This window comes from Nipponia nippon, unplaced genomic scaffold, assembly GCF_047370975.1.
Source record: "Nipponia nippon isolate SJK-2023a ecotype South Korea unplaced genomic scaffold, ASM4737097v1 scaffold_3, whole genome shotgun sequence".
NCBI lineage: Eukaryota > Metazoa > Chordata > Aves > Pelecaniformes > Threskiornithidae > Nipponia > Nipponia nippon.
This window is the reverse complement of record NW_028262347.1, coordinates 90,121,522-90,137,079: the sequence shown is the minus strand read 5'-3', so window position 1 is coordinate 90,137,079 and position 15,558 is coordinate 90,121,522.

Here is a 15,558-nt window from a genome sequence, read left to right as displayed (position 1 = left end):
AAAGGAAGACAATTTCTGTGTCTCCTAATGCTTCTCTAAAAATACACAATCAAAGGTCCAGGCTGATCAGAGCGTAAATGTACAGCAACGTGCTATTGCGCTGAAGTTTGGAGAGCTTCTTGGTGCAACTCAGAGCAAAGGCAAGGAAGACCGCAATTGCTTTCATTTGCTAATTACATCTGTTGCCTGTCAGGGCTGGAAAAATACAAAAATAAGAAATCCTTTGCTCTCAGGCTGCAGTAATTCCTGCAGCAAGTGAGCCCTTGGTTTTTACCTGGTGTAAAGCGTTGTTTATCAAAGGAATGACAAATGCCTGTAATGCTGGGATGCAGCGGTGTTATCTTGATTGCCAAAGCTGGGTGGGATATGGTTCCCTGCTCTCCTGCTCTGGATGGCAGATCTTGCTGTCAGCACTCTGCAGTGTTACGGCTCTTCATGGAAATCCTCCAGATTTGTGGAATGATGGAGGGGATGTGCTCTCCGAAAGCTGCACTGTGAGGCTTATGTGCCTGTATGTGTACCTGCTGCTGGCTGGTGGGAGAGGAGCACCAATGGTGCAGTGTCCCAGCGGCTCCTGAGCACCAGTGGGGTTGCCTCAGCCTCCTGTTGATTTTATTTTCTTTCTGGTTTCTGCCCCCATCCTGGAATAAATATATGCATATGTGCAAACCTGGAAAGAGAAAGCAGAGGCTGTACCTAAAACCTCTTCTGCATTAATCCAGGAGCTCTTGGCACACACGTTTTCAGGGCAAATTCTGCAAGAAACAGGACTGCCTGGGCACCTCTTCCAAGCTCATGTGGCTTAGCAGTAAAGTGAAGTGCACTTCAGCAGCCTGCCACTGAAGTCCTGACATATGGGGATGTGATGGTCCTGCATCGCAGACCTCCTCTAAATAATGCCAGCAATTGAAAACAATAGCATGGGGAAATGAGAACTTCAGGACAGCAGCTGCTCCTCTTTTTTAAAAAACAACAACAACACCACCCCCAAAAAGCACCAAAAAAGGAACCCAAAAAACCAAAACCCCCCAACCCCAACCTTGACCTGGGCAAAGAAACAGTGAGGGCTTGCCAGCACTAGTGGCTTACAGCAAAGTCTTGGTGTTTGCAGAGAGGTGGCCAGGGTGTTACGTTTTTGACTCTAAATGAGGTTAATGGAAGTTACATGTACTCAAATCCCCGTGCACTACTTTGAAAATGCAGGAGCTAACAGCGGTTATTTATTGATTTCATTTTGTCCCTCTGGCTTGTGTGGGAGGTTGAAAGTAAGAGAGCAGCCGCCTGCGTGCATATGTGTATGAAAAGGAGGGGGAGAAAGTGTGCGTATGGATATGGAGAATGTGAGGCTGGTGCTTTGGAAGTTTGCAATCCCCAGGTTTGGGGGGATTCCAGGAACCAGTTCAGATGGTCCATGGGGGGCCCTGCCTATACGTGCCCAGACGTCCTCAACCATGCGGCTGTCCTGGGCAGCTCGCTCCGCTTCGCCTACAAGCTGCCCGGGGTTGCAAAAATTGGCAGGGCAAGGAGGAGCAGAGCACCACTGGGTAAGCTTCACTCCACAGGGACACTGGGTCAAAAACCCAGGGAAAAAGTAAACTTGAGTCAACTTAAAAGGTTGGTGTTTTTTTGTTTTTTTTTTTTCTTTTCTTTTCCCTCCTCTTTCTAGTTTTTCAGAATCTCAGCCCATGAAACTTGGCGGTTCCTCAGGATGGAGGAGGGTGGCTTCTGGTTTACGTGCAGCAGCCGGTACCCAAGCATGCCCGAAACATCTGTCATCGGTGGAAACAAGCATTGCTCTGGCAAGTCTCTTCTTTCTTTGCAGTAAAGAACAAGCAAATTTGCTTATTTGTGGTTAATGTTTGTTCCAGATGGCCAGAAATAATACATGACCCACAACCCCACCGTTGCCCAAACTATTGAAGTGTTGTGGAACATGTTTGCAGCACAAAGACAAGCTGGGGAGATTGTTTAACTTACTGATCTCCAGTTTGGAGCAATTCCTTTGCCACAACATAAATGCAGCCTCCCAGCAAGACTAAACTTTCTCAGACGAGAGCAAAATTTGCAGAGGAGAACTGTGCTCCTCTGTTTGACTCCACTGAGATGATGGCCTCCATGCCATCATCTTGGTGGCCATTTTGAGGCCAGCGTTTGCCATTGAAGCAGATACAGACCCTCCGCTTGCCACCACAGACCATGGTTTGCCCCTTGTGTCGATGCTGTGAAGAGGTGGCTGGTAGGCACTTTGTATGTCATACCTATATGTCGCACGTATATGGGAATTTTTGCATGGGATAGATGCTCTTGGTGAAGCTTGAACAACTTTTCCACCCATGCTGCTGCTAGAACTCGGGAATGGGGTGCACTTCCCATCTCAGTGCCCCACTGTTGGTTTGATTTACCACTCCCCTTGCTAATTCAAGGTGTGTTTTGGTTTTTGCAGAGCAGACAAAGCCCTAACCTGCCAAAACTCTGTGAATTTTATAGGACTGGAGTAGAGGTCTCCAGAGGAGAAAGTCTGCTTTCCTGCTCTTCAGTTTGCCAGCAAACCTCTGTTATGAGGTGAGAGACCTTTTCCTGTATTGTAACCACCTTTCTGGCAGCGGTGATGTGGTGCGAGTAGTCTCAGCTGGCGCATGGGAAGCAGAAGGGCTCTGGATGTGCACCCCTGGCCTGTGATGCCTCCTTTGCTATGGAAATGGGTCAGTGGCTTTTCTGGCCCTCGTGCCCAGTGCAAATCTCCTCTCCTGCCCTGGAAAAAGTGGCCCAGAGAGAGGTGCGATGTTTCAAAAGGGGCTGGGAGGAGAGAGAATGGGGCAAAGCTGGATATCATCAGTGTCTGATGCCTGCAGTGACAGACTTATGATGACCCCCCCTGTACCCCAGCATCCATAAAATACAATTATTCTCTGGGACATCCTTAAATGAAGAAGCATTTTCCTAGTTGAGCAATATCCTTCATGCCCTGGCCCTGCACCCTGCTAACCGGGGTGACGTCCAGCCATGATGCCTCTGGCAGCTTCCAGAAGCCTATTTCCTATGTCACCTCATGCACAGCCCCTTTGCAGCCAAAGGGTTACTTGCTAAGATGCAGCTCTGCCTAATTAAGAGTAACAGCATCTTCCGCTGCACTGAGATTTGTTTTTTGAGAATTTATCACTCAGGAGCCTGACCCTGAAATAACTGCCTGGGCTGGACTTGGGACCCTGTGCATTAGCCCTGTGCTCCAGGCCGGCCTCTGAGACCTGCCTGCTTTTTGTCCCAGCTGAGTCCTGCCCTGCGCCGTGATCCAGGCGACTGCCGGCAGTGAGATGCAGCCAGGATGTCTCAGATGTGCTTTCAGGTTGGAACAAAAATGAGGCAAAGCCTCCATGTGTCTTATGGTTTTGACCCCAAACAATACACTGACGGCATAAATTAGGAGTTGGCTCAGGCTCACTTGAAGCTCAGCCCAGGTTTGCTTGAAACTCAGCCTAATTTCTCCTGAAAGCAAAGCTGAGTGGGAGAGGAGCTCTGGGTCAGAGAGGGAGTGCTTGGCAGGTCACAGCAGCCCTAAGAGCTGCAGTTTATCAGCTCACAGCAAATATCAGCCACAAAAGTAGTACTGCCTGTATTTCAAATTTCTTGCCTGTATAAAGCCATGCAGATGATGGGCAAAGGTAGCCTTGGCAGGTTGGAGCGAACTGGGGGTTGGCAGCAGTGATGATCCTGGCTGCCTGTGGATCTGAACATAGTTAGGTATCTAACCATTCTCCCTGATCAACCCCCTGAGAAAAATCTTTATTTTCCCTATTGCTGCCTTTCCACTCAGGTGCTGTGTGTCCTGGCTGGTGCCTGCACCAGCTCCTTTTCTTTTTGTGATCCTTGAGGCAATTCTCATCCTCAACAACATTGCAGCAGGAGAGAGGCAGGGAGCCACGTGGACCCTCATTTCCCAGAAATGGAGATGAAAAATTTGGAGGGTCAGTCTGCATTTCTATGACAAGAGCAAGCAGACAAGCTGAGGGAAAGCCTGCAAGCTGAAAAATCAAGCAGAGCTGGTAAGTCCACCACTCTGTTGGTGGACTCAGCCCCCAGGCTCCTATCAGGCTGGGGCTTTCAAGTGGAGGTAGAAGGAAATGCATGGGTGGGAGGGCACCCGCAGAAATGGAGGAGCTCGGCTCGTACCGCTTCAGTGCAAGGAATGGGCCTCCGGTGCTGTGTGAAGGGTGCCAGTGGGATCAGGGGCTGGGGAAGAGGGGTCCAACGGTGTCTCTTGGCAACTCTCTCCCCAGCAAAGCCCCTTCAAATTCCAGGTGAGCCATTTCCGTGGCCTGCTTTCTGCAGTAATTTTGGTTTTATTGCCTTGGGGAGAAGGTTCCTGCAAACAAGTGAAACGCAGGCAGGGGTGATAAAAGGTGCAAATTGAACTGGCCTCATGCAGTCCCTGGGAAGCAGCAGTGGATGAAGAGACTTCCCACTCTTTTACAGCTCTCTCCTCTTTGTAGTAAGTTGGGCTTGAGGTGTTACTTCAAGGAAAACAATATTTTTCTGATGGCTCCATTACAGTTGTGACTGTCCCCTGCAGAGAGCCCTATGGACTGGTGTTTTCTGTTCATTACACCTCACTTCGCTAAGACCTGGTTTCCTGCTGGCAGTCTCATATCCCCTATCTTTGTTTTCTTTTATTTCCCTAAAAAAATAAGAAGGTAATTATTTTTTTCTTGCACCCCTGCTTATCTCCCAAATGGCATCTTCCTTACCAATGGAGAGGTGCAAAGGTGGAGTGGGCAGCAAGGTGCACTTGAGCTCTCACCCCTGGTGCCTATGGGCCCTTAGATCTAGCCTTTCCTCTCTTTTCTGGAGGAGGATTTTGGAAAGGAGGAGGAAAGGAAGGAGAGGACCCTCTATCCATCCCTGCCCTGGAGACCCAGGGTCTGATGCTGCACTACATCTCTGGCAGGAACCATAGCCCTGATAGGGCATCTCTCCCCGCTTGCCTTTGGCTTCCCTTCAGCTTGGGGTCCCAGCAGATGCTTTGCAGCCTTTCCACAAATGTTTGGGAAGAGGAGCCAAAGTTAGGCCCTTCTGGCAGCGTTTCCACAACAAATCCCTGGCTCCCAGGGAAGATGGATGTTATTAACTCAAGCTGAGTCCATGGGGGGTCCCCAGGCTGGTGCCAGGGGCTGCTGCTGGGGGCTCGCCTCCAGCTGGTGGTGTAAACTGGGGAGGAGATAAAGGCAGTGGCTGCCCCCCATCCTTGCCAGCTCTGGTTGTCCACGAAGAGCTGAAATCCTGGCTATTCAGATTACGAGACAGAGTAGCAAGAGTTCCCCTCCCATCAGGGCTATCCGCTTTCCATTTAGCGGGATTAACGTCTGACCGTCCGTTCCCGCTTGCTGTTTGTCTAGCCTTCCCCGATTTGGCTGTGCTCCTCCTTGCTACTTGTTTTTCCTCTTTGAAGGTCTGTGCTCCACCCTGATGGGGGGCTCCTGGTTTTGGAGGCAAGAATGTCCTTACTGAGCCGTGTCCAGGCTGCGAGGCTAACATTAGACAACGGGGAGGTGACTCAGCCCTTTCAGTACATGTTTCCATGTCCCCAGCTGCTGTAGGAAATAAACAGTAAGTGGTTAACATCAATAGTAAGACATATATAGAAGAAAATATTGTCCTAACAACATTAGATCTATGGTTTAAATTGGTCAATGGCAGGAAATTTGGAATTAAGGACAGACACTTGTCTCAGACTTCTCCATTTGCCTTGGGAAATAAAAATAATTCAGGCACAAAGTGAATGAAATGGCACTGGAAATGCCATATTACTGCATTTCCTGGCTTTTATGGCAGGGAATGAAGAAGGAAGAATAAATGAGGTCTTTTGTGTCATTCAGTTCAAAGTGATGGCAACAAAATCCATCCAGGTCTCTGGAGTCAACAGAGACGCAGACCAGTTTTACTCAGTTTTATCATCGTGTTGTATAGCCAAGACACTGGAGAGGTTCTTCCTTTGGGGACAATTATTTTTGTTCTTTTAGTCAAGCAGTTTATTGGGCTTTTTTTGGTTCAGCTCCACTGGGACTACTTGGATGCCGGAGAACAGGTTCAGTCCAAAAAACCTCACATTTACTGAGGTACGGAGACTTTTGAAGGTTAGAAATCTTTCCAGGTCAAAAATCAAAGCAAAGCTGTTGGAAGTCCATTGCTTGCGGGCACAGTCTGGGCAGAAGGTCTGGAACTCTTGCACTATGCCAATAGGTCTGTAAGTCACGTGTGTGCCTGCAAAGTCACCTTCCAATGCTCTTGTTGATGGCAAGGAGTATTTGTTCAATGGTCAGCTTCACAGATGTCAGTGGGACTGTTGCAGAACATGAACCACAGGATAAGGGCCAAGAAAGTCAACTGAATGACTGAAAGCTTTTGCAGCCTTTAACCGTCAGGAAACGATGTATTTCTGGAAGAAGGTGCTGGTCCAGAGCTGTTAAGCAATCCCATTGACAAAAAGGTAACTTCTGTAGACTGGAAATGCCTTATTTGTCATCAGTTCAACAGCTAACCTGGGAGATTTCTATGAAAAGCCTGGTTTGGTGCGTGTTCAGGTTGGCTCCCAAAACCCAAGAGAGGGAATAATCAGGTTTAAAAAGGATGTTGGCTGGGTCCTGGGTCAGGGATGCTGTTTTCTGCCTACGTGTCTCAGCATGGAGGAGGGGTTGTTAAGACTGGAACAGAGATAGACACAGAAAGGCCTTCGGGCTGGAAATGTGGTGGGCATGTTACATCATTTGCTCTTTATCCTTTTTTTTTTTTTTTTTTTTTTTTGAAGAACAGTCTGTGGACATTTGGAGATTATGCTGTTAGCTGAATGAACAAAAGAGATTAATGCTGGGCTGGTTCATTCTTCCACCCTCCACCCATCTCGGAATTTGTTACTGCCCTGCCACTAACTGAAATAACGTGGGGACCAGCCGCACACAGCGCTGCTTCCTCTGTCCTAATTTCCCCATAGCAGCAGATTCGTCCACAGAGACCACCACACACGCACATGGGCAGAGGAAAGGAGCCAGATTTTCCAAAAGCAGGTTTTCTTCTAAGACAACTTGGTCACACCAGGATCCCGAAACGCAAAGCTAGCCTTCATCATAATTCCTTTTTACCAGAATCAAGAAGGGCTGAAGGGTGTTAATTTTATGTTTACCTGTATATACGTTTGCCCGTATGTATTTAAATGTGCGCACACGCACACATTTAAATGGACGTATGTCTGTGGGAAAGGTCTGAGCTTGGTCTTGTCTGACTTTGGGCACAACGCTGGTTGAGTTGTTATCCGAGTCTGCTACAGTCCTGAAAACAGCCCTTCTGTGACCTGCTGTCCTTCCTGCCAGGGTCAATCAGGGGAGCTGGAGAAGCCACCCTTGAGGTCCCTTTGTTCTGCTACCACACGTTGGAGGTACCAGCCTGAACAGATGATGGAAGAGTAGCTGTACGTCTTCAGATGCCAGGAAGGATGAAAGCAAACCTCCCTCCACCAGGAACCAGCTGATTTTCTTGCAAGTGCTACAGAGGATCCAGCCTGTCTTGAATGTCCCTCTGGATGTCCCACAGGTGTTAAACCCATGACTGAGTTTCAGCGGTATCTGCTGGCAGGGAGCACTCTGCCTTTGTGTGGGGTGGCAGATAGGATGTGACATTTGAGCCTGTGGGTGTCTGGTGACATAACTCCAGGCAGTGCATGGAGACATCCGTCTCCCTCTGTAATCAGCGGAGAGCAAGCGGGGTCCTACATGAGCTGAATCACTCAGCAGTCCACCAGAACCCCAGGGAGATCCTCAATGTGTGGATAATACACATTTTTATTAATGTGTGACATCAACTTTCTCTCTGCTGACCCTGCCTGCAGCTGAGCAGTGTTGTGGCCAAAAAGGTGGTGAGGTCCTGGAGAGCAAAGCCAGCACCTGGCATCTGTGCTGGTGTGCCACGAGGGCATGTTACACCCTGCTCCAGTGCCGAGGGCTGAACTATGCTTCCTGCGCAGCTCACCAGTGTGAAGATTTTGGTATGTGATCTTGTGGGGGTCTGGGAATTTGGCTGCCCCTGGGCCATGGTGTCTGAAGCGCGGGTCCAAACAATTGGTGTGCATGCGCTCTGTGGCTGCTGGGAAAATGCTGCCGATGGAGCCAAATTCCTTCCTCCAACTTGCATGCAAACATGCCACTAACTTCACCAGCAGTTGAATGAACATATCTGAGGGCAAAATTTGGCCAGAAGCCTTTGGGCAGAAGTTTTAACATAACCACCCAGGAAAAAAAAAAATGATGGGGAATTGCAAGTGGCATTTTGCAGAGAAAGAAGAGGAGGAAAAAAATAGAAATCAAAGCATTGAAAAGCTTTCCACTAACAAAACTCTTGAGTTCTTTAAACAGCACAATGGCTATTGATGGATAAAAAATAAAACAGGACGGCATATCCTCTTGAATTTATTCTGGTCCCAATGGACAGCCCCTGGCATTTTTTTTGGAAGAAATTCTTGAGTAAACACGTTGTCCAACGTGGAAAGACACATAGCATGTCATAAAAATCACTTGTAATATCTTCTGGGAGACACACCAATGTTGTCAGGGCCAGGGAGCTGCTTAGCTTCACTTTGATTTACAGATAAATACAGCGTGTCTGGGGCTCCCAGTTGCCGACTGCATGGGTGAGCTCCCGATTACGTGCTGTGGTCTAACTCTGTGGGATTAATTGGGACCACCTGGAAGCGTGGCAGCCAGAGCGACCTTCCTGAATGCACGGGGTTGTAAAAGCTAAGGAGGAGCGCTTGCTTAAAGAGGTGGGGCTCAGCTTCTCCCATCGCAGGACTGGGGACCTAGAGTAACCTGAAAGGTAAAGAGAAGATTGCAAAATTGGGATTTTCTGGATATTCCCATGCAAGGCATTGCTCTGAGCACTGGACATGGCTACATCTGCCTGGTTTTTAACTGTGATGCTCGTTCTAGCATTTTTTGGGTTTTCTGCAGGCTATTGAGGTGAAGAATAAAAGCAGGTGCGCAGTTGAGATATTCTGATGTTTTCTAGGACATGACAAAACCTGCATGAGGACGTTTGCCCTTCAAGGCTATGGTGCAGCAAAATAAATGCGGGGGTGGTGTGGCCTGGAGAAGAGGGGATGGGGTTTTATGGAAATACCATAGCAGCAGGTGATTACGTTTTGGGCAATCCGGCAGTTCACACTGGCCCTGGTGATTTTATTACTTTGCTGGCTTCTGTGCAGAGGTAACGCATGCAGAATGATTAGTTGGGGCTCTGATAGCCATTAATTACTGGGCTTTCCCTCTGGAAATGGCAGGCACTTTTCACAATGCCGTTGTACTTCAACATAGGGACTGGGACACAGCAGGAGTGTGTTTCAAGTATAAATAAACTTTAGGTTCTGGTACAAGGTGTAGAAAGGAGCAGGCCAGCGTGGAGGATATGCCATGGAAAACAGCTTTGCGTCAGTTTTTTTTTAACATGTCCCAGCAAGGATATGAAAAAAAAGTACAAGTGGATCTGCTGGAAGGGTTATAATATTGAAGAGAAAACCTCATGTCCTGCAGATAGAAAGAGAGGAAAATAAGCTCTCTGTGCATGTGGAGTATGGGGGTGAGGTGAAATCAGCTTATAAGAGCAAAAGCTGCTTACAGGTGATATTTCGCCACACCGTCTTATATCGTCCATGTGGAGCAGGCCAGCTCTGCCCAGGAACATGATGGCATGAGTCCTTGCCAGCTAAGAGGAACTGTTGATTTTTTGGCCAGGGCTCAGTTTCTGAACCCAGCTCCAAGCACTCCCCAACATGCAGCAGGTTTGGATCCTGATCTCCACCTTGCTGTAGACCCTGATTTTTCCAGCTCTGATTTTTCAGCCTGCGATTCCTGTCTCCTGCTCATGGTTTTGGTCGGAGAGGTTAATCCCTGGCCCTGCAGCTTGCATGTGAGTGCACAGCAGTGGGGACGTACGTGGTGCCTCTGTGCTTTCCCAGGCAGGAGTGTTGTGCTGAGGCCAGCGCGGTGTTTGCTGATGTTACTGTTCCTGGTTTGGCTTCCGTGCTGGTATCTGCTATGCTAATTCTGGGAGGGATTCTCCTCGTTTGATTTCAGGCAAAGAAACGCACAAGTGAAGATAAGGACCTTTTTCTCAGCATCCAGAAGTGAACAGAGATCCCTGGGAGAGACGTGAGCTCATTGCAAGAAAGCGTGAATAAAGCCAAGACAGCATCACCTTCCACCCCTTGCTGCCAGTGATGCCATGGGCTCTATAGACCTGATGCAGGAGGCTGTCAATTGGGAGGAGGTATTTCAGGGCACACTTCAGGTTTCCAGGGCTTGGAAAGTGGTGTGTGAAAGTGCCCCCTCGCTCCCAAGACAGCAAAGCCATTGTGCCCTTTTGGCCATTGGTGGTGAAGGCAATTTTCACCCAGCTTGGCTGTGCCTTGGCCAAAGACTGGCTTCTTTCTTTCACACCAAGCCAGCTGCCCGCCAGCTGCCCACCAGCTTTGTTTGCTGTCCCCAAATCGTTGTGCTGGGTGGAAGAGCGGAGAGCTGGTGCCTAGCCATCCTTGTTGTGCTGCCTTGGCTTTAACAGCCCTTGACGCAGGGGGCTATAAAGGACAGGGGAGCAGGAGGGGACTGGTTTACAAAATGCAAGGGATAACTGAAATGCTTCTGCATGAAACTGTCATGGCCACAGACATGGACTTGGGTCGGCTGAAGGTCTGGGTTCTGGTCTCTCTTCCTCGCCCCCCACCCCAGCATTTCCATTTCTTGCAGCTGGGCATCTTGGAGGGATTTGTTGGTGGGCTGCTATTCTAGACAGGTTTCTGCAAAGTCGCTCCATGTTTTATGAAGCTCCTCTGACCCCAGCCATGGGCACCCTCCTTGGTGCGGTAGGCTGCAGCTTGGAGCAGGAGCAGCCATGTGCAGGGCACGCTGGATGAGCAGGCTTTGTCAGCGAGACCTGAGGTAGTGGGGTGGGTGCTCACCGCCTGCCTTCATCGTGGCTGTCCCTAGCATCATTGATGTGAAAAACTGAGCAATGACACCTTTCCTCCCCCTTCCCCGCCCCCCCCCCCCTTTTTTTTTTTCCTTCCAAAAAGGCTCAGAGAGTGTGTCCCTTCCATGGGTCTCTCCTCTCCACCAGCTTACCTCCCTCCCTGCCCTCAATTGAAGACAGCTGCCAGGAAATATTTCTGCTGTTTGGCTGAAGTGAAAACATATGGAGGTGGGGGGAAAGAAAGCACAGCATTTACAACTTAATTACTGTCATCTCTGGAAACTTGGGCCGAGGTGGGGAGAGCGGTGCGTCGAGCACACGGGCAAAGATGGCGGCTTTGGCTGGAGGCAAAGTGCCACAGCCCTCGGGTGATCCCTGTGAGGAAATGGGGGCTCCTCCTCGGGCGTGGGCACCGGTTTATCCCAGGTCTCCAGACCACCGAGGTTGGGCAAGTCCCCTCCGCCTGGGGAGGGGTGCCCGTGCCCAGGGGCAGCAGCGGGGCTGAGGGCTCTCTGTGAGGAGAGGCGGGAGCTGACTCAGGCGCGGCAGAGGCAGCTCAGGCGGCACGCACAGCCCAGCCCCTCAGCCCTGCTGGTGTGACGCCTTGGGGAAATGGAGGTAAGAAAGGGGAAAAATGCTGGAAAAGAGAGGAATGAAGGGGAAAAAAGTGAGGAATATCCCTGTGAACACCGGGGTGGGGTGAGGGGGGGGTGTGTGCTCCAGGTGTCGGGGCAGGGACTCCCCTGCCACCTGTGGAGATGCCATGGTGGGGCAGGTATGCACTAGTGCACGCTTAGGAAAGGGTTTTAATTTTGCCTTTGTTTCTCACCATCCAAATCTATTTTAATTGGCAATGAGTCCAACTAATTTTTCCTAAGTGGAATCTATTTTGCCTGTCACAGTGACCGGTGAGGAATCTCCCATCCTTGTCTCTACCCATGGGCTTCTTCCTCCCATTTTCTTCCCTGTCCTGCTGATGGCGGGGGGTGTGTGTGTAAGAGCGGCTGGGTGGGCGGCAGGCAGCAGGACATGGTCGACCTGCCACAGTCTGCTCTTGGGTCGCATCATTTATACAAGGAAGAGGAGGAAAGCAAGCGCAGAAATGTGGGGTTTGTCTACATGGCTGTGGGTTTAAGGGACAGACCTTGAGGTGTGGGCTCAAGCCCTGTGGACACTATTTCAAGGTTGCTGAGTTCACATGAGGCTTTTAGTTTAGTTGCTTCATTGAAAGTGAGTTAAGGGAAGTGTTGGGGTGGGTTTTTAGTTTCAGACCACCAGATGCTTTGATGATGAATATGGGGCTGCACAGGTTTGGCACCAAAGCTCCTGGGTTTCTGTAATCGTGTAAGGAACCCCACAATGCGTTAATTCACTGGGGCAAGAACATGTTTTGTCTAAGTAAGGAGGAAGAAAAGTTGCTTTGACACTTGCAACTGATAACGTATTTAAATGAGACAACCTGTTTTGACTATGGGACAGTTGAAAGGTATGTGCAAAGTTAGCTGAAGATAATGTAATTTTGTTGCTATTATGATGTGAATTCAGACACAGCTATACCAAGAAAGGTATCCGTCCCTTCAGTTTATTGTAGGATCCCATATACTTTATGTATGAATATGGAGATTAGCTGGTTTAGGGCTAAAAGGGAGTATTGAAGACTGCTTCTTTGGATCACTCTTCACAGTTTTGTCCTAGTGAGGCTGGGAGCATGAGGCAGCTTGTTGGGCTGCTTTGCTGTTAGCACAGCCCTAGCTTTTTACCAGGAACAATATTTAACTGCTTACCATTTGCTCTTCCGAAAACAGCTCCCCACAAGAAACCACGTGTGGCTCTTTGGAAGCACAGCCCCAAGAAATCAGCCATATGAAGGCATTTATGAAAGAAATTCCCTGAGGGAAGGAGGCCTTGATCCACAATGGATGCTTCTTGGCACGGTAGAGTAGGAGTGGAAAAAGGTATCAGGCTGCTGCTGCAAACCTGGCACTGTCTTTATGGAGGCAGAGCAAGAAGAGAAGACTCAGTGACCGTGGTGTGCAGCAGGTGACAGCACAGCATTAACAGATAGATAAATCTGTATGCTGCTGAGATGATATCATTCATAGAAATTGCAGACAATTAATATAAATAGCAGGGGGGTGTCAGCTCCAAGCTAGGACAGGATTTTTCAGTGGCTGTTGCCAGCAACGGTCTGTGAGGACCCTCACTGCTGCTGAGCGATGCTGAGCCATGTCTGACTTAGACATAGCAGTGTGGCCAGCCAACATTTTTTGTCAAAAGATGTAACTGTCTTATTTCATTTTTCATTATTTCTTTCCCCGTTTGGGCATTTTTTTTATCAAAAACATCACTGTTTTCTTTCCTTTTTCCAAAGGTGCCAAACAAACAAGGCTTCAAAGTGAAACAAGCCTGATTTTTCTTTTCCCTCAGGAAACTTGTTTTCCATCTTTTCAGAAACCAGTTCTCGCTGGTCCCTGCTGCTGGGCCTCCCAGTCCTGAGCGAGGGGAGCATTAAACAGGGGCAGGGGGTGGGGAGGGGGCTATTGACAACCTGAGAGTGTTTGGGGGGAGCAGTTCTGGGTTCACTGTGCTGCAGTTTCCCCACTTTCTGAAATGCCAGGTTCTAGGGAGAAGGGAGAATTGCATGAGTTTGACTTGGATCCTGCTGTGTGGCTCCCTGGTCCTTGAGACTTTTTTTATCCAGTGGAGCAATAAGCATCAGCCCTGGAGCTCTCTTGCACACCTGCAGTTATTGCTCATACTTTAACATGTCAGACCTTCTACATATGTTATTTTTTCATGTCTGCTTTTGCACACGTCATTTGATTTACTCTGCAGAGGAGTCCAAGGACTTGGCCACAGCAGCACAGGAGTCAAAGGCAGAGCCTGTTAGGATGGCGGTGTCCCCTGTGAAGTCAGCTGGGAAAACGTTGCATGCTTGCAGATATCCCAAACAAACAGAGGGCAATTTCAGAGACATGTGGGCAAGGGAGTGAAACCAAACCAAACTATTCCTTTAAAATAATATATGGGCCTGGTCTTTGCTACTGTGGGCTCTGTACAATTGTTTGGGCCTGAGCCGAAGTGGCTGTAAAGTGCAGCCACTCAGATTTGATGGTGGTTTACACTTCTTTGCTAAATGTGTGTCCCTACAAGAGGTACTGGGAAATGGAGACTCAGGAGATGTGTGGGTACTGCTACGCTATGTAATGGAGACCTGGCAGCAGATCTGACTGCCTCTGCTGTGTGTTGCTCAACACCTCAGCTCTCCCACACAAGAAATGCACCTGGCTGAGCCTCTCCATCCAGGCCAGCCACTTTGGTCCTGTTCTGGTGTAATGCTGTGCTCGTTGCAAGGTCCATCAGGACTGAGTCTGCCCAAATGCTCTCAGCTGCAGCATTGGCTTTTAGTGGTGGGCTTCTCATTAAGCCTTTTGGGAGTGTTCTTGCCCCTTATAGAATGACTGATGATCTTCTGACCTTCCTTGCAAGCTGTGGCTGTCTGCAGACGATGGCCTCAAGGAAGCTTGTTCTTAACCTTTCCCCAAAAAGCTCATTTCAGTCCTATGCGTGTTGCTAGGCAGACAAAGACCCTGAAAACATGGAGAAGCTCGGGAAGGACACAGAGGGGGGTTGCAATGGGATGGCTGTTCTTCTGTCAGCACCACACAAAGCATTAAGAGTGAGGGAGGCTCACTCAGTGCTGCCCCTAAGGGCTTCTCAGGTCTCCCTTGGCACCGCTTATTGCCTTTTCCTGGATGATACATGGCCTGTGTCTCTTGGAGGTGTGAGATGAATGTGAGCAGGCTTTTAAATGATGACAGGAGTCTTTCCAGACCAGGAGGAGGATGTGTTCCTGGGAAGCATGGGATTCAGGACTTGCAAGGTAGGGATTTGATAATTCCAGCTTGAAACGCTTTGTGACTGGCAGTCTATTAATCTCTTTTCCTCGAATGATAACCCTAGTCGGCAGTTTATCTTAAAGCAACTGATAAAGTAGCCTCATTTCACTGAGGAGGAAAGGGATGAAGACACAAAGAATGAAAGGCCATGCCCAAGGCCGCCGAGCAGAAGAGTGACAGAGGTGGGAAAAGGACCAACTTATTGGTTTATCCATCAGGTCATACAGCCCTAGAACAATATGTGGCTTGTGAAAGAAAGGCTAAAAGGAAAAAAAAGCCCACAGGGACTGTGAGGAAGCTCACAGACCCTCTATCTGAGGCTACCCTTGATGCAGGCTTACACCTGCCTCCGGCGCAGATGATGGGCATCTTCCAGGGCTGTTTCCCTGTGGATGAATACAAGCAAGTGGCCAGACCCAGGCATTGCACTTGCCCGTGAGATATAGTTTGTGTGTCTCAGCCTGGGCTGCTGTTCCCACCAGGTCCCCAAATTGGACACGTGGAACAGGGCAGCTCAGAGACCTGCTCCCAGCCACGTCTGGGGGCTGGGAGCCCCCAAGCAGTTGCCACCTTGCCTCGCTAGCTCCCGACAAAGCAAATGACAGCTCAGGCTTGTTGCTGTCAATGGCAGTATTTTAACACTCTGTGGCTGTAA